Genomic DNA, 19,825 nt, shown 5'->3' on the forward strand with positions numbered 1-19,825 from the left:
AGTTCAGTGTAAGGTCGGTCTGGGCTAGAGTAAGACTCTACCTCAGGAAAGAAAAAAAACAAAGGTAAAATAAATAGTTTCCTAAGTCAACAGTTTTGTGCACTTGCCCATCCAGAAGCCTCCCAGGCACTGTGCTTACAACACAGTCCAGTGTCAACAAGAGCTCCACTCCAATCAGCGTCAGAAATAGCAGAGGCTGGGGCTGGAAGTATGGCTCAGTGGAAGAGCAGTTGGGCTTAATCCCTAGAACTACAAGAAAACAAACAGGACAAAAAAAAAAAAAAAAATCAGGCTGGAACAAGAAGTTCTGAGGTGCTATTACATGACAGAGTGTGAGTACCAACAATGAGCTATACATTTCACAAAGCTAGAAGAAAGGATTTTGAAAGAAAAGATAAATGAAGAGGGGGCGTGTAAAGAACCTGATTTAAACATGACATGAGGGGGCTGAGGAGATGCTCAGTCAGTAAAGTGCTTGCCATGCAAGCACGAGGACCTGAGTTCAAATCCCCAGGTCCCCGGTACTTATGTAAAAGCTGGGTGTGGTGGTGGCACATGCCTGTAATCCCAGTGTTGGAGACACAGACGCAGGATCCCTGGGGCTTACTGGCTACTTCATCTAGCCTAATTGGTAAACTCCAGGCTTAGCGAGTGGCCCTATCTCAAAAAATATGGTGGAAGCCAGGTGTGATAGCTGACACCTTTCATCCCAGCACTAGGGAGGCTGAGGTAGGAGGATCACCATGAGTTCAAGGGCAGCCCAAGCTACAAAGTAGGTTCTAGGTCAGCCTGGGCTAAAGTGAGAGTCTGCCTCAAAAAAGTCAAAACCTGGGGCTGGAGAGATGGTTAAGGCACTTGCCTATGAAATCTAAGGACCCAGGCTTGAACCCCCAGTACCCACATAAGCCAGATGCACAAGTGGAGCATGTCTGGAGTTTGTTTATAGTGGCTAGAGGCCCTGGCACCCCCATTCTCTCTCTCTCTCAAATGAAAAAAGTTAAAATCAAAACAACAAAACAAACATGGGCTGGAGAGACAGCTCAGCAGTTAAGGTGCTTGCCTGTAAAGCCTAACAACCCAGGTTCATACCCAGGTTTGATTCCCAAGTACCCATGTAGAGCCAGATGCACAAAGTGGCACATGCATCTGCAGTTCATTTGCAGAGGCTGGAGGCCCTGACGTACCCCATTCTTTCTGTCTCCCTCTCTTTCTCTGCTTGCAAATAAATAAATGAAGTAGTTTTTTTTTTCCAAATATGGTGGGCAACAACTAAAGGACACATGTGCCATTGACCTCTGACCTACACATGCACCTACATAGACATGTGCCCACATGCATAGAAACATGCCAGCACATATTTACACAGTCAACGCCACACAAATATGCAAAAACATGACACTATATGTATGTCATTAAAATATCAGGAGATGGAGGAGGGCTTAGTAGTTATGGGTACTTGTTTGCAAAGTCCTAATGGCCTGGTTTCAATTTCTCAGTACCCACACAAAGCCAGCTACACAGAGTGGCACATGCATCTGGAGTTCGTTAGCAGTGGCCAGAGAGCATGGTGTGCCCATTTCTCTCTCGTGCTCTTTCTTCTTGCACATAAATAATAAGTAAAAACATTTAAGCTGGACATGGTGCCACAAACTCTAATTTCTGCATTTAGAAGGCAGAGGTAGGAAAAGCGACATGAATTTGAGGCCAACATGGCTCTACACAATGGGTTCCAGGTCAGCCTGGGCTAGAGTGAGACCCTACCTCTAAAAAGCTGAACAAAAGCCGGGCGTGGTGGCGCACGCCTTTAATCCCAGCACTCGGGAGGCAGAGGTAGGAGGATCTCTGTGAGTTCGAGGCCACCCTGAGACTACACAGTGAATTCCAGATCAGCCTGGGCTAGAGTGAGACCCTATCTCAAAAAAAAAATAAAAAGCTGAACAACAACAATAAAAAAAAAAAAGAAATTTAGCCAGTGTGGTGGCTCATGCCTTTAATCCCAGCACTAAGGAGGCAGAGGTAGGAGGATCACTGTGAGTTTGAGGCCACCCTGAGACTACACAGTGAATTCTAGGTCAGCCTGAGATAGAATGAAACCCTACCTTGAAAAACCAAAAAAAGAAATTTAGCAGGACATGGTGGTGCATGCAGAGGTAGGAGGATCACTGTGAATTTGAGGCCACCCTGAGACTTCATAGTGAATTCCAGGTCAGCCTGGGCTAGAGTAATACTCTACCTTAGAAAAACAGAAGAAAACATTGAAAAGAAAATATCAGGTCTGAAGAGATGGTTTAGTGGCTAAGGTACTTACTTGTAAAGCCTAAGGACCCAGGTTTGGTTCCTCAGACCCCATGTAAACCAAATGTACATGGTGGCACATGCATTTGGAGTTTGTTTACAGTGGTTAGAGATCCTGGGTGATGCTTCCTCTCTCTCTCATAAATAAATTTTTAAAATTAAAAAACTCAGGTTACCCATTAGTATGTATAATTTTTAAATATTTTTTACTTATTAGAGAGAGAAAAAGAGAAAGTGAGCAAATGGGCATGCCAGGGTCTCCAGCCACTACAAACAAACTTCAGACACATGTGCTATCATGTGCATCTGGCTTATGTGGGCTCTAGGGAATCAAACCTGGGTCCTTAGGTTTTGCCTTAACCACTAAGCCATCACTGTAGCCTTTACTTTTTAAAAAAGAAATATTTTATTTTTATTGATTTATTTGAGAAAGAGAGAGAGAATGGGCATAATATAATTTTCATATCTTTATGTATAAACAATAAATAAAGGTGGTTCATCCCTATACTCCTAGCACTTGAGAGGCTGTGTCAGGAGGAGTGGTGTCAGTTCAAGGCCAGCTTGGGACTACCTACTAAGTCCTTCTTGCAAAAAAACAAACAAACAAACAAAATTTTTCTTTTAAGATTTTCTGGGCTGCAATTCATTTGCAGCAGCAAGAAACCCAGGCATATACACATTCTCTCCTCTTTCTTTTTCTCTCCTCGCAAATAAATAAGTAAATAAAAATCAAAACAAACAAAAAAATAATAAAAAGCCCTCTGAGCATCTTACATCGTTCCTAGGATCCTTACAGCAAGGCCACCAGACAACTCTGGTCACATGCCACTCATGCCCTATGCATCCTAGAGGTGGTACACAACGGGATTCCTCAGCATTCCCCCAACCCACCAAGACCCCACTGAAATGGCACCTGTCTCAGAAAACCTTGCACAATGCCCCCTCCAAAGAAAGCTCCTTCCTCATGCTCCGCTGCACACATTCTGTTCCCACAGGATGTGCCAGGCTCGGCACCAGGAACACCTTGTGCCCATCATCCCAGGGGTAAACCGGATGGCCTGTACCATACTTTCTTGCTTTTCTGTTGACTTCCCTCCCCAGCAGAGCTCTCAAGAGCCTCAACCAGAGCCTACACACAGACACACCCCGAGAGCCAAAGACGTGTTTTCAAGTGCCATTCCACAGGGACCCAACTCTGCCAAGAGTAAAGCAGCCTCCTAGCCTGGCGCACGAGAGCATACCTGCGACCCCAGCTCTCTTGAGGGCTGAGGCAGAGAGAGTTCCAAGGCATCTTAGGGCAAAACCCTATTTCAAAAAGAGAGAGAGGCTGAGTGTGGTGGCGCACGCCTTTAACCCCAGCACTCTGGAGGCAGAGGTAGGAGGATCGCCCAGAGTTTGAGGCCACCCTGAGACTACATAGTAAATTCCAGGACAGCCTGGGCTACAACAAAACCCTACCTTGAAAAAACCAAAGAGAGAGAGAGTGAGAAGGAAAAGAAGATAAGGAGGAATGGCTAACATCTATAATCCCAGCACTTGGAAAACTGAGGTAAGAGGATTGCTAGTTCAAGATCAATCTGTACTACAGAGTGAATTCCAGGCCAGCTTGGATTACAGTAATACTCTGCCTCAAAAAAAAAAAAAAAAGAAGAAAAAGAAAGAAAAGAGATATACAGAGAAAAACTGAGCATGGTGGCACACACCTTTAATCCTAGCATTCAAGAGGCAGAGGTAAGGAGAACTGCCAGGAGTTCGAGGTCAGCCTGAGACTAGAAGGTAAATTCCAAGTCAGCCTGGGCTAGAATGAGACCCTACCTTGAAAAACAAAAAATAAATAAATAAATAAAGAGAGAGAGACAGAAGGGGAAGGCTGGACAATGGCTTAGTAGTTATGGCGCTTCCTGTGAAGCCTGAGGATGCAGGTTTGAATCCCCAGCACCCATATATGCCACATGCACAAGGTGGCACATGAGTCTGGAGATCGTTTGCAGTGGCTGAAGGCCCTGGAATAGCCCATTCTCTTTCTCTCTATCTGCCTCTCTATCTGCCTGTCTGTCTTTCTCACTCTCTCTCCCTCTCAAATTAATTAATTAATTAAAAAAATTTTTTTAAATCCACAAGAGCCAGGGGTGACAGCATATACCTTTAATTCCAGCAATGGGAGGCAGAGATAGGAGAATTGCCATGAGTTTGAGGTCACCCTGAGACTATATAATGAATTCCAGGTCAGCCTGGTCTAGAGTAAAACCCTACCTCAAAACACAAAAACAAACAAACAAACAACAACAAAACTCCACAAGAGCCTTTAATCCCAGCACTAAGGAGGCAGAGATAGGAGAATCACTGTGAGGTAGAGACCAGCCTGGTATGTAATACAGAGTGAATTCCAGGTCAGCCTAGGCTAGAGTGAGACCCTACCTGGAAAAAAAAATCAATAAAAACCATCCACACAAGGGCTGGGAGATGACTCAGTAAATAAACACTCATTGGGCAAGCACAAGAACCTGAATTTAGATGCCCAGCACCCACGTAAATGCCAGGTGGGCATGGCAGCCTGCCTGTAATTCTAGCCCTAGGGAGGCAGAGGCAGGATCCCTGAGGCAAACTGGCTAGCTAGACTAGTTAATCAGCAAGCTCTGGGTTCAAATGCAAGACTGTGCCTCAGTTCATACAGTGAAGGGCAGTCAAAAAAAGCTCCTGGTGCCAATCTCTGGCCCCACACGCACTCCCACAACTTAGAAACGCAAGTACACACATGCTCACACACACACAATAATAAATAAATAAAATATAATAGCTTTCTGACCTTCTCTGAGGGACAGGTGGAAGCAGGGATTCTTTCTCCAGTCTTACTAATGAAGAAATCAAGGAGTGACATGAGCCACTGGCCTCCTCACCACCCCAGCCAGGCCAAATTTCAGTCAAATGCCAGATGACAGAACTGCGGAGGTTTTCTAAGGAAAATACAGGCTGGAGAGATGGCTTAGCAAGCTTGCCTGTGAGGCCTAAGGACCCAGGTTCAATTTCTCAGGACCCACGTAAGCCAGATGCACAGGGTGGCACATGCTTCTGGAGTTCATTTGCAGTAGCTGGAGGCCCTGGTGTGCCCATTCTCTCTCTCTCTCAAATAAAGAAAAAAAGTTTTAAAATATATTAAAAATATATAGTGAGGGCTGGAGAGATGGCTTAGTGGTTAAGCACTTGCCTGTGAAGCCTAAGGACCCTGGTTCAAGGCTCAATTCCCCAGGACCCATGTTAGCCAGATGCACAAGGGGGTGCACGCGTCTGGAGTTCATTTGCAGTGGCTGGAAGCCCTGGTGCACCCATTCTCTCTCTCTCTCTCTCTCTCTCTCTCTCTCTCTCTCTCTCTGCTGCCTTCTCTATTTGTCGCTATCAAATAAATAAATAAAAATAAAAATAAATATATATATATATATATATATATATATATATATAGTGAGGCACATATGAGGTCATAGACACTTTATAATACTGGTTCTATATATACTGCAGGGAGGGAGACTTGGGAACACTGACATGGGAATGGGTAATTGAAAGAAAAACAACTACTATTCTGTGTATGCATGTGGCTATAAATAATAATGGCACCAATTTTAATGTAATTAATTAGCAGCTAGGCTTCATAACTAACCTGAAACTCTGAAATTTAAAATGTTAAGGGCTGGTAGTAGAGTGCTTGCAGGAAACCCTGTGTTCAGTCCTCAGAATTGAGGAGGGGAAGGAGAGAAGGAGGGAGGAAGAAAGGCTGGGGATGTACCTCAGTTGGTAGAGTGCTTACTTAGCAAGCATGAGGCCCTGGGTTCGATCCCCAGCATTGCGTAAACTGAGCCTGGTGACACAAGCTTATAATCCCAGCACTCAGGAGGTGGAGGGAGAATGACTAGGAGTTTCAGGTCAACCTCGACTATATGGCAAGTTGGAGGCCAGGTGACCTGCATGAGACCCTATCTCAAAGCAAAACTAAACTAGCCAAGTACATTTATGTCTCCCCTTCCCCCGCACACACATTCATCTGTATTATTTTTCTTACTGGTAGTTATCAATATTGGCCGTACATGGTTTTTCTCCCTCACTGCAGGTCAGATCCACAAGGGATTCGTTCCTTCTCTTCACCTCAATAGTGCCTGGTACATAGCAGGCAAACCATATCTGCTAAGTAAATGTATTTCAAAGATCATATAGTCTGTTTTATCTCTTATACTGCTAAGAGTTTACTGGGTGGAGAGAAGTTTAGCAGCTAAGGTACCTGCCTGCAAAGCATAAGGACCCAAGTTGGACTCCCCAGTACCTACATAAGCCAGATAGATGCACAAGGTGACACATGCGTCTGGAGTTCGTTTGCAGTGGCTGCAGGCCCTGGTGTGCCCATTCTCTTTTTCTCTATCTGCCTCTTTCTCTCAAATAAAAAAATTTAAGAAAAAAAAATCTATAAATAGGACTAGAGAGATGGCTTAGCAGTTAAGGCACTTGCCTGCGAAGCCTAAGAACCCAGGTTCAATTCTCCAGGTCCCACGTAAGCCGGATGCACATGGAGGCACATACATCTGGAGTTCGTTTGCAGTGGCTAGAGGCCCTGGTGTGCCCATTCTCTCTCTCTCTCCTCCTCTCTCTGTCTCTAATAAATAAATAAAAATATACCTTAAAAATAGATAAATAAATAAATTTTTAAAAGAAAGAAAAATATATAAATAAACCAAAAAAAAAAAAAAAAACCACCCACATAGATTCTAAACTGAAATGTCATATGGGTTTAGCAAATCAATATGCTGGCCATGCCACACAGCTGACTTCTCATAGTCTATCTCCTGTGTATTCATACTCACCTAACACAGATCCTGATTTTCAAGGGATTATGGAAACATCAACCCACAGTCAATAGCAGGAACTAAAATTTCAGGTTCATCAGGCAACAGGCATTCCCTAAGGATGCTGATAAACACTCGCTGACTGTAGTCAAGCCTGTGATTTCCACACACCAAAGTACGACTCTGGGAATTGTTCTATTCTAAACCTCTCTCACACTTTTCTCTAGTATCAGAAGAGAACTGCGTTGAGCCGAGATCACTACACATCATGTCCACAATGTAATATTTCATCCTTTCAAGTACAGGTCTGTTTTCTGGCCACTTTCTAATTTTTTTTATTATTATTAGGTTTTGGGTTTGTTTTTTGTTTTCTTTTCGGTGGGGTCTGATGCAGAACTCTAATTACAGTCCCCTGAAAGTACTACAGTGATCCTTTAGTGTGCTTTATAAACATAGGGGTTGGAGAAATGGCTTGGTGGTTAAAGTGCTAAGGAGCCAGGTTCGATTCTTCAGGAGCCACGTAAGCCAGATGCAAAAGGTGGCACATGCATCTGGAGTTTGTTTGCAGGGGCTGGAGACCCTGGCGTGCTCATTCTCTCTCTCTCTCCCTCTTTCTCTCTTAAATAAATAAAATAAAAATAAACACAGGAATATCAAACAGGCTGGTACGTGAAAGAAGGTCTCTCTAGTTCAGACTGACCTCAAGCTAAAGGCAATCCTCGTACCTTAGCCTCCCACCTCAGCCTCCCTAGTGTTGGGATTAGGGGCAGGAGTCACCATGTCTGCCTTTCTGGCCACTTTTGACAACTGAGCCTTCTGCTCAATGAAACCAACGTCAAAGGGTTTGAAAGTCAATAACCACTCCCAAAAGAAAATGAAAACTCCTTAAAGGAACAACAATAACAATGACAGAAACCAAAATGGACCTTTTTGAGTTTGCTGGTTTACTAACTAGACCTTTGGTTTAATCTCTGGCCCTGCAAAACAAAATAAAATGGGGCTGGAGGGATGGCCTAGAAGTTAAGGCATTTGCCTACAAAGCCAAAGGACCCAGGTTCGATTCCCTAGGACCCATATTAGCCAGATGCACAAGATGGTACACGTATCTAGAGTTCGTTTGCAGTGGCTGGAGGACCTGGCACACCCATTCTCTCTCTCTCTCCCTCTTTCTCTCTGTTAAATAAATAAAAATAAAAATATTTTTTAAAAGAAAATGAAAGGATATTCAGCTAACCCTGCCACCACTCAAAGGGGAACTGTGTGCAGATCTTGTGGGTGATAATGACCAGAAGCCACACAGTTCAAAGGAATTATAGCACTGAATAGCAAAAACAGTAAGAATAAACCCTACAGGGGAAGATAATCATTTGGCATAAGAGAACTTCAGAGTTCTCAACAGGGCTGTGCAAGATCCTGTCTTTTTCTTCCTCAATGTTTTTTTTATTTTTAAACTTAAAAAAAATTATTTATTATTATTTTAAAGAAAGAGAAAGAGGCAGAGAGAGAATGGATGTGTCAGGGCCTCCTAGCCACTGCAAAGGAACTCCAACAGCATCTGGCTTTAAGTGGGTCCTGGGGAATCGAACTTGGGTCCTTTGGCTTTGCAGGCAAGAGCCTTACTGCTAAGCCATCTCTGCAGCCCCTTTTATTATTTAATTTTGAGACAGCCCTGGCTGACCCAAAACTAAAATGAAGATCAGGCTGGCCCTGAACTTGAACTAACCCTCCTCCCTCAGTCTCCTTGGGTGCTGGAATTAAGAGACACATCACCACTATAAACCCAGCTTGAGGACTTTCTCTCTCTCTCTCTCTTGTTCCTTCCTCAAAATGTCAACTCTAGCCACCTATGGTGGTACACACTTATAGTCCCAGCAGTCCAGAGGCTGAGACAGGAGGATTAACAGTTCAAGATCAGCTTGTGCTACAAAGTGAAATCTTGTCTCAAAAAAAAAAAAAAAAAAAAAAACTCTAGGGGGTCGACATCCTGGACCACTGAAGATAAAAAGAAGGCTCAAAGCAAAATGGCAAGATTCAAACCCAGGGTCCCTCACACCACGGGAGTCTACCCTTTGTGCCTGCATTAAAAAAAAAAAAAAAAAAAAACAAAAAAAAAAACTCCAGCTTGACCAGCCAGGCTCAAAGGCTGCAGTTTTATAAATATGTTGGGAAGAAATAGCTGCTTTCATTTCACTATCCCCAAATTCCTTAGTCCCCGGTCAGCTGCTGACCTTAAGAAAAGAAAAGACAAACTGAACTGATGTCAAGTGTCCTGAAGCTCCCCCTAACCCAGCTGCCCCCAGCACATCTTGACCTCTCATCCAGTTGCTGCCACCGAGCTAAGGCTGTCACCAATTGCAGGAGAGCCCAGCAAAGGTGTGTCGCAGCCACCACCACCGAGGTACCTGTCTCGAGAGGGACACACGGCCCCGGGATGCACGACCAGGAACCCCTCGGCTGCTGGGTCTCAATTACGTTCATCGAGCGGCCCCTACGTCACTGAACACTCCTCCCCCCCTAATAATTTCGCCGCCTGTAGAGTCCCCGTGGCACCGATGGGGAAACTGAGGCCCGGACAGGGAAACTGGTTTTAAGCCTGAAGGGGAAGGGACGTAGGAACTGGTGCCTCCCCACCCCCGACTCTTTGTAAACATCAAGATGCGACCCTCGCCTGCTAAAGGGCGGGGGGGGGAGGGGGTGGTCTCGATCTCGGGGTGTGGGACGTACCACCCTCGATCCGCTGAGAGAGGTGGGAAGAAGTGCCACCTCGATCAAGGCGGAGGTGGGAGCACCGAGCATCGGGAGAAGCGAGGGACGCCCTGACCCGGACCTAAGGAGCCCACCCCGGCCAGCGTCCAGAGTCCAGCGGCCGCCAAGACCCGAGCTGACCCACACACCGCAAGGCCCACCCCCGGTCCTCACCCGACTCCGCGTTCCCAATGGCTTCCCTTGCCGCGCGCCGCCCGGCAGACCTCTGGAGCAGCCCGGGGCAGGACGCAAGGCCGCACCACCGAGACGCTACCACCGCCCGCCAGGCCGCGGGGGGAGGGGGCGTGGCCGACGCGGCCGACGCTCCGCCCACCAGGGCCGCTTACGCGCTGTGAAAGCAAGCCGTCTTCCTTCCTCCCCCCCTCAGAATCCGTACTCTTGGTACGGCCCGGAGATGCCACGCCCCCTCACGTCTCCGCAGAGAGGCCACGCCCCCCAGCCTTGCACTCAGTTCCAGCGCTGGCAGAGCCCCCCGTGGTGGTGGCTTTCTCTCTCTCTCTCTCTCTCTCTCTCTCTCTCTCTCTCTCTCTCTCTCTCTCTCTCTCTCTCTCTCTCTCTCTCTCTCTCTCTCTCTCTCTCTCTCTCTCTCTCTCTCTCTCTCCCCTCCCCTCCTCTCTCTCTCCTCCCCCCCTCTCCCCTCCCCCCTCTCTCCTCCTCTGTCTCTCACCTCCTCTCTCTCTCCTCCTCCCTCACTCTCTCTTCCCCCCCTCTCCTTCCCTTTCTCTCCTTCCCTTTCTCTCTCTCTTCTGTCTCTCTCCTTTCTCTCTCTCTCTCCCCCCCTTCTCCCCTTTCTCTCTCCCTCTCTCTCTCTTCCCCCCTCTCTCTCCTTCCCTTTCTCTCCTTCCCTTTCTCTCTCTCTTCTGTCTCCTTTCTCTCTCTCTCTCCCCCTTCTCCCCTTTCTCTCTCTCTCTTCTGTCTCTCTCCTCTCTCTCTCTCTCTTCCCCCCTCTCACTCTCCTTCTCCCCTTTCTCTCCCTCTCTTTCTTCTCACTCTCCCATCTTCCTGTCTCTCTTAGGTCACGGTGGGGTCCGTGGCTGTGTGTCACTCCGTGTGACCTCTTGCTGTCCGCTGCTCACGTGTGCTTGCAGCCTTGTCTGAAAATGCCTGTAGGCACTGTTGGTCCCGGGTCCCATAGCAGCATCCTGATCACAGAAAGCTGGCACCATTGAGGCTGGAAAGGGGCCTGACAGAGACAAGAGCCAAAAGGGTTTGAAATGTCTGGCTGTGCCAGCCACGCTTACACCTGTCATCCGGGCATTCTAGGAGGCTGAGACAGTTCGAGGCCAGCGCAGGTTACATACACAAGGAATACCAGGCCAGCCTAAGCTACAAGGTGACATCCTGTCTGAAAAAAAAAAACAACAGCAAAAATAAATAAAATAAAATAAATGAGGCCTGGAATGGTGACATATCTGTTATTCACAGCGCTTGGGAGGAGGTGGAGGCAGAAGGATCAGGAATTCAAGGCCAGTGTTGGCTACACATAGAGTTTTATTTAGGCCAGGCTAACCTGGGCTGCAGGAGACCTTGTCTCGAAAGAAAGGAAGGAAGGAGGGAGGGAGGGAGAAACGAAGGAAGGAAGAAAGAAAGAAAGAGAAAGAAGGGAGGGGGGAAGAGAGAGTGGAAGAAAAAGAAAACAAAAAAAGGAAATGAGTCTAGCTGTCTTGGTCAGGATCAGGAGTCCCAGTTCTGCCCTCCTACTGGTTTTAGATAGCAGGGACTTTCCAGGATTGAGTGACAGAACCTTTGTTCCTAAGGGATTTAGAAGTGTGTGATAGTGGATGTTCTAGAAAAGTCAGATGTTCTAATTGTGAATAAAGGCTCTGCGCAAATTCCTTTTGGACTAGTGAGACCTTTTGCCATCTTCATTGTTTTCATTTATTTATTTCATTGTATTTTGGCTTTTCGAGGTAGGGTCTTGCTCTAGCCCAGGCTGACCTGGAATTCACTATGGAGTCTCAGAGTGGCCTTGAGTTTACAGCAGTCCTCCTGCCTCAGCCTTCCAACCGCTGGGATTAAAGGCGTGCACCACCACGCCTGGCCTGTTGTTATTTACATTTATTTGCATGTGGGTATGTGGTGATATGTGTGGCGTATGTGTATATGCACATACCAGTGCTCCATGAACATGCATGTGGAAAACGGGGGAATGTTGGGCATCCTCATCGCTCTTCTGTGAATTGAGATGAGGTATCTCCTTCAACCCAGAGCTGCTGTTTGTCACCAAGCCCAGGCAGTTCTTTAATCTCTGCCACCCTCTCTCCCACCTATGGTCTAACTCAGGCTGACCTGGAATTCGCTCTGTAGTCTCAGGGTAGCCTCGAACTCATGGCAGTCCTCCTATGTCTGCCTCCGGAGATCTGGGATTAAAGGCATGTGCTACCACAACCAGCTTTTTTAAAAAAAAAAAAAATATTTTATTGTAATTATTTGCAAGCAGAGAGGGAGAAGAGAGAGAGAGAAAGAATGCCAGGGCCTCTAGCCACAGCAAACAAACTCCAGACACATGGGCCGCCTTGTGCATCTATGCCTAGGTTTTTATCTGGGTTTGGGGCCCTCGTGCTTAAATAGTAGGTGCCCTTGCCACTGAGCCATCTCTCCAGGTCCTTATTCTTAGTTTTTTGAGACAAAGGAACTTGCCATGCAGCCAAGACTGGCCTTGAGCTCCTGATTCCCCTACCTCTGCTTCTGAATGTTGAGATTACAGGCCACGTGTGGATTTTTTCCATGTTTAAAAAACAGGGCTGAGGGCTGGAGAGATGGCTTAGCAGCTAAGGCGCTTGCCTGCGAAGCCTAAGGACCCAGGTTCAACGCCCACGTAAGTCAGACGCACAAAGGTGAGGCAGGTACAAGGTCACACATGCCCACTAGTTGGCACAAGCATCTGTAGTTCGATTGCAGAGGGTGAGACACTGGTGCACCAATTCGATCTGTCTCTCTGTCTCTGTTTCTCTCTCTCTCTCTAAAAAAAACCAGGGCTGAGCTGAGGAGATGAAGGGCCAGGATGAGCAGATGGCTGAGTGGATCAAGCACTTGTCATACAAGATCCCATGTAACACTCCACCACTCTATCACTAGTGTCTGTTTACGCCAGTGTGCCTAAGCCAGAAGGGAGGCCGAGACAGAACAGCCTGGAAGCTCGTGGGCCAGCTAGCATGGTACGTGCAGCAGGGTGAACAAGTAGAGATCCTGTCTGAAACAAGGAGGGAGATGAGGACTAACGTGAGGCTGTCCTCTGACACCCACATGCACACCACACCACACCCCCCCACATAACATACACATACACACACACACCAAAGAAAGAAAATGAAGGCTGGAGAGATGGCTTAGCAGTTAAGGCGCTTGCCTGCAAAGCCTAAGGATACAGGTTCAATTCTCCAGGTCCTATGTAAGCCAGATGCACAAGGTGACACGTGCTTCTAGAGTTCATTTGCAGTGGCTAGAGGCCCTGGCGTGCCCATTCTCTCTCTCTCCTCTCTCTCTAATAAATAAATAAAACTATTTTTTAAAAAAGAAAAGAAAGCTGGGCGTGGTGGCGCACACCTTTAATCCCAGCACTCGGGAGGCAGAGGTAGGAGGACCGCCGTGAGTTCAAGGCCACCCTGAGACTACAGAGTTAATTCCAGGTCAGCCTGGACTAGAGTGAGACCCTACCTCAAAAAAAAAAAAAAAAAGAAAAAGAAAAGAAAGAAAACAAGTTAGAGAGAGATAGTGGTGAGTGCACTTGCCTGCGAAGCCTAAGAACTCACCTTCTGCTCTCTAGTCCCACGTAAGCTAAACACACAGAGACTCAAGCGTGCAAGGTTGCACATGTGCAGAAGAGGGCACACGTGTCTGGAGTTCAGTTGCAGTGGCGGAAGGCCCTAGTGTGCCATCCGTCTCTCCCCCACCCTCTCTCTCTCTCATAAGAAAAACACACACACACACCCAGAGCCAATCAGCTATGAATTGTTGGGAAAATAGTGCAGGCCTATATGAAAGCATGATTATTACCATGGCTCTAACATTAGGCTTCCTATGATCAGAAACCAGTCTGGATGCCTAAATTAATCTGCCCCGGCAACAGGTTTGGTGAATGTTACAACCCGTAGGGCAGGGCAGGCCCTGTCCAACTAGGAGAGTGAACAGGGAATTCCGGATACTCTGATACTCTGTGTCACCCGACCAACGTGTCCACACCTTGGACGTCTCCCCTGGATGTTCTAATGGGATTCTTCAAATGCAGGCTATGACTCTTTCTTCCTGCTTCTGGTTTCAGACTGGAAATCACTTAAGTGTGATAGAATTCTCAACTGGGTGTGGTAGCTCACACTTTTAGCCCCAGCTCTCCAGAGGCTGAGGTAGGATTGCTGTGAGTCTGAGGCCAGCCTGGGGCTAAAGAGTGAGTTCCAGGCTAGCCTGAGCTACAGTGAGTAAGACTGTACCTCAAAAACAATAATTGCAAAAAAATTCTGATAAAATTCTTTCGTACTGGGCATTGAACCAAGGGCTTCCAATATACTAGGCAAGTTCTCTACCTCTGGACTACACAGTGGGTCTGGGTCAGTCTCTCTCTCTCTCTCTCTCTCTCTCACACACACACACACACACAAAAGTAGGAAGGAAATGAGTGGGAGGAGGGAAGAAGAGGTTTGGTAGAAGTGAGAGGGGAATAAGAGAAGGTAATGGGAGGTGTGAATATGATCAAAGCACATACATGTATCAAATGGTCAAAAATTAAAATTAGGGCTGGAAAGATGGGTCAGCAGTTATGGTGCTTGCCTACAAAGCCTAGAGCTGAGGACAGAGGGCCAGCACTCCTCGGAGGGATGCCCCCGGTGACCCCTTGGCAGTCAGTTACTGTAAAGGTTCCTGCTGCCCATGAAGTCATGACGACCTAATTGTTGGCGCCCATGGTGTTTCTTTCCTGCTTTCTTCTAGTTGTTTGTCAAAGAACAGCTAGTTTCTACGCTACGCTTACTATTAATCATGCACACAATCAAAGTAACAATTTGAGTATTGAATGTGCCCCTCCTATGATTAGGGCAATGGAAGAAATGTATAACTCTACTAGGAATAAAAGATTAACTCTAGAACAGTTTTTAGATGGTGTAAAGTAAAAACAGCTTATGATGTTTGAGAACGATACTGAGCCTGAGAATATGAAAGTAGAAATGTTGATCGGTAGTGTTCATAAGAAACATGACAGTTCTGCAGAAAAGGAGTTACAAAACTTAGGCATTCCCACCAGGAAACTTCCTCGGGGATATGTTCAGTACTTGATCAAGGACAGATGGTGGACTCCTAGAGCTGGAATCTACTTAGTTCCACTCCCCTATGAGGGTGGATATATAAATTCGATAATAGATGAATGAATTATGAAGGAATAAGGAGGCTATGGCATTCTCTTCCATTTATGAAATGCTTAGCAAGGACATGTAAGCCTTGGTACTTATACTCTAGACAAGAAAGAAAAGAATTCCTGGAAAACATTAAACCAGCCTTAAAATATTGGTGGTCTTTTGGATAGAAACACTTTTATAATAAATATGAGGATTATATAAATAATCTAATAAGTAAAAAGAGATGGCTCTCTGCTCGGTTTATAAAAAATAAATAACCTATTGTTCACCTTACATCCCTTACCCCAAGCTTCTATTCATGTAAAGCTGTGGTCAATGATGCAAGGCGTCCTTCTTAAAAAATGGGTACAGTTCCTGCCTGATCAACATTGCATGTATGCTTACAATAGAACAATACTTAAGATTGTTTAGATTAATGATTTCTGAGATCCGACCGAGTTCAATTCCCCAGTACCCACTTAAAGCCAGATGCACAAAGTGGTTGCTTGCCTCTGGAATTCATTTGCAGTGGCCAGAGGCCTCTCTTCTCTCATTCTCTCTATCTCTCTCTGCTTGCAAATAAGTAAAAATATTTTTAAAAATAACTAAATTAATTTAAATTAAAAAAAATAAGCAAATCTTAAGCCGGCATGGTGGCACACGCTTTTAATCCCAGCACTCAGGAGGCAGAGGTAGGAGGATCGCCATGAGTTCGAGGCCACCCTGAGACTACATAGTTAATTCCAAGTCAGCTGGACCACAGTGAGACCCTTCCTCAAAAAAAAAGTATTTAAAATAAAATAACCAAATCTTGATTTGAACATGGTGGTACACATACTTCTAATCTCAGCACTCTGAAGGGGAAGTAGGAGAATTAAGAAAGAGTTTGAGGTCAAGTGAGGTCAGGAGAAGAGATTGAGTAAAGGAAAGGTGGAGGGAGGACTAATCACAATCTAAGAGGATATAAATAAGTCACATGGAAACCTTTTTGGACAATTAAACACTCAGAAGCCATAGATGGTTGCTAGAAAATTTTCAGTGCCAGGGATGGGATACCTTCCAGTGAGTTGCTGGCCAGGAAGTCCCTGATGCCCCCAAAACATTACAGGCCATTGCCAAGGCCCTTGGTTTCCCACCAGGAATAGACAGTAAGAGTAAGACCCTATTGCTGAAGACTCCACATACTTAGGCTGCAAGGTCACTGAGAAATCCTGCTGGAGCTGAGCTGAAAATCTCCTCCATGTAGGCCAGCTGACAGAAAGCTGGGAAAAGCCACGCTGCATGCAGTTCAAAGGGAGAGAGAGAAATCACCAGTGAAGATACTCAACAGTGGACACTGCAAGTCTTAAATTTGGCCAGCCAGAGCAAATGAGCCAACAGGTACAATAGTGGCATGCTTGTTATGGGGGAAACCAACTACCCTCTATACATCCCTGATACTGAAAACAACAGGGGTAGTCATGAGCCCTAGGGGTGTAATGTCTGCTGCTGTCTGGATAAATGTATATACTATGCTCACCAAACTGCCCACTAAGCATTTCTCTTAATGTTCATACCCATATATTAATGCTACTCTCACTTTTGGTTAGAGAACCTTCTCTTTTCAGATGGCAGTGACCTTGGGATGACTTATAAGGCACCATGGTGCTGAGAAAAAAATGACGGGAGTGCTCAGCACTGCAATATCTCTATCACACCTTACAAGGCTCAGGGTCTAATGCGGAAGAGGTGGCAGAAAGAATGTAGGAGCCAAAGGAAGGGTAGGACTCCTTACAACGTGCTCCTCCGGACACAAAATAGCCTGGATATCCATGACCTCACAGTGCCTGACACTACCTACCCAAGACCATCATAAGAGGAGGAAAAGATGATGACATCAAAATAAAAGAGAGTAGTCTCTGTAACAATTAATTCTTTTTGTATTCTATTTACTTTTATGAAGCAAAAGAATCTCTTTGCCATAAGCCACTCTAGCAAGAAGAATATACACACTTTTTTTTTCTGTCTCTGCATACTTTAGTCTTGATGAAGTCTTACAATTTGTCATCAAAAGGCAGTCGTAGATTTCTGCTGCAAAGCAGTGTCTGATAAACACCTTCACTCGCCACCAGGGAAGCAGCAGAGGTAATCTTTAAAAAATAAATAAATAAATTCTCAAAAAGCTTGATAAGGATAAGGCAGTCTTAAATGAGAAAGCCTTGCCTGGGAACTGAGAGGGAGACACCACACAGTTCCCATCAAATTAAAATGCTAATCGGGAGGGTGGCAGGCTGCTGTATCTTAGATGGAGTTTGAGTTTTCTTTGGTTTTTCTTTCTGTCAGGGTTATTCTATCATAATGTATCAGGAAACGCATTGCACTCACATCAAATCAAATCGTTAATGGAAAGGGTGGCAGCCTAAAGTACTCTTGATCAACTGCTAATTTTGTTTTATTCTTCCTCCTCTTATAGCTATTCTCTGAAATGAATAACTCTGTATTCAAAAGAGGTTTTTTAGAGAAAAGCTGGGCGCTAAAACAGATTAAGATGAACGGAAGACACAGAAAACCATTATGTTCACAGAATAAACAGTTTTAGTCATTTAAAAAAAAAATAAAAGAGAGACTGATTGAGGGGGTGGAGGGGATATGATGGAGAATGGAGTTTCAAAGGGGAAAGTGGGGGAAGGAGGGGAATTAATAAGGGATATTGTTTACAATTATGGAAGTTGTCAATAAAAAATAAAGAGTTTGAGGTCAATGCCAGATGTGATGGTGCATGCTTTTAATCCCAGCACTCGAGAGGCAGAGGTAGGAGGATCTCAGTGAGTTCCAAGCCACCCTAAGACTACATACTGAATTCCAGGTCAGTCTGACTAGAGTGAGACCCCACCTCGAAAAACTAAAACAGAGAGAAGGGTTAGGAAAATATATTTGCAACTATAAATAAGGAGTCGTTTCTGTAGTTAGGAGCCCCCTACTTATTAACGAGAAAGACTAATTAATATAAGTAAGCAAAAGACTGGACTCTCCATTTCCCAGAAAAGAAAGTACAAATGACTCTTAACTATATAAAGTTTCTCAACACCATGCCTAAAAGCCACATAAAATAAAAACATTTCTCAGCTGGGACTCTGACCAAGTCAAAACCTTTAATGAGATATGATTGGTAAAGCAATGTGGAAAGAACTCTATCATTTAGGATTGCTACACTATAGGTAAGTACCTTCCAGTTATTTAGGAAAAAAATAAAAGGCAAATAGCCGGGCATGGTGGCGCATGCCTTTAATCCCAGCACTAGGGAGGGAGAGGTAGAAGGATCACCATGAGTTCAAGGCCAGCCTGAGACTACATAGTAAAATGACAAGCAAGGAAGCCCATTGCTGACACAGAGAAATCTCTGACAAAATTGGTTTAAAAAAATGGGGGTGGGGCTGGAGAGATGGTTTAGCAGTTAAGATGGTTACCTGTGAACCTAAGGACCCAGATTCAATTCCCCAGTACCCACATAAGCCAGATGCATAAGGAGGCACATGTGTCTGGAGTTCCTTTGCAGTGACTAGAGGCCCTGGTGCACCTGTTCTCTCTTGCTCTGCCTCTTTCTCACGCTCTCTCAAAATAAATAAATAATTTTTAATGGGGCTGGAGATATTGCACAGTTGGTGAAATGCTTATCTAGCATACACAAAGCCCTGTGTTTAATACTCAGCACCAGAAATAGAGGGGAAAAGCCAGACAAAGAGCAGTGGTACGTGTGTTTTTGTTGGGCCTGGGGAGTTGGCTCAGTGGTTAAAGGTGGTGATTACAAAGCCTGTCTGCTGGCCCAGGTTCAATTCCCCAGGCACCCACAGAAAGCCACACTGGCACTGCTTGCAGCAGCAAGAGACTTTGGTGTGCTCATGCGCATGCAAATGAGTAAATAAAACTGCTAAACGCTGTTGCTTTTTGCAAACAGTTGTACAGGCTCTGTGAACATATTTGCCTTCTATATGTGAAATGCCTCTGGGAAGAAACAAAAAAGTGAAGTATGGGGAGGCAGAGGCAGGAGGATGGCCGTGAGTTCAAGGCCAGCCTGGGATTACAGAGTGAGTTCCAGGTCAGTCTGGGCTAGAATGAGACCCTACCTCAAATAACTAACTAAATAAATAAATAAATAGATAAATAGATAGATAAATAAATAAATGAATAAAAATAAGCCAGGCTTGGTGGTGCATGACGTTGAGCCCAGCACTTGGGAGGCAGAGGTAGGAGGATCACCATGAGTTTAAGGCCATCTGGCGACTACATAGTGAATTCCAGGTCGGCCTGGACTAGAGTGAAACCCTACATCAAAAAACAAAAATAAGTGAAGTTGAGCTGGGCGTGGTGGTGCACGCCTTTAATCCCAGCACTCGGGAGGCAGAGGTAGGAGGATTGCCATGAGTTCAAGGTCACCCTGAGATGACAGAGTTAATTCCAGGTCAGCCTGGACCAGAGTGAGACCCTACCTCGAAAAACCAAAAAAAAAAAAGAAAAAGAAAAAGAAAGAAAGAAAAATAAGTGAAGTACAAAATGCAATGATGAGGGCTGGGGAGAAGATTCAGCAGTTAAAGACTCAGGCCTACAAAATCTACTGACTCCAACAGCCACGTGTGA

The 19,825-nt window shown here is 45.4% G+C and overlaps 1 protein-coding gene across 2 annotated transcripts in view; it reads right to left on the minus strand.

The window, feature by feature from the left end:
* Window positions 1–10,135, minus strand: part of LOC101604400 (NADPH--cytochrome P450 reductase) — a 67,041-nt gene extending 56,906 nt beyond the window's left edge. Inside the window, exon 1 of one of the 2 annotated variants that reach the window (XM_045143835.1) lies at window positions 10,041–10,135. The gene's annotated coding sequence lies outside the window, so the exon portion shown is untranslated. Of the gene's footprint in view, window positions 1–9,845; window positions 9,874–10,040 lie in introns of those variants that run through there. The other variant, XM_004666270.2, reaches the window with a different exon arrangement.
* Between the last annotated feature and the right edge of the window lie 9,690 nt (window positions 10,136–19,825).

Source organism: Jaculus jaculus, chromosome 2 (genome assembly GCF_020740685.1).
Source record: "Jaculus jaculus isolate mJacJac1 chromosome 2, mJacJac1.mat.Y.cur, whole genome shotgun sequence".
Taxonomy (NCBI): Eukaryota; Metazoa; Chordata; class Mammalia; order Rodentia; family Dipodidae; genus Jaculus; species Jaculus jaculus.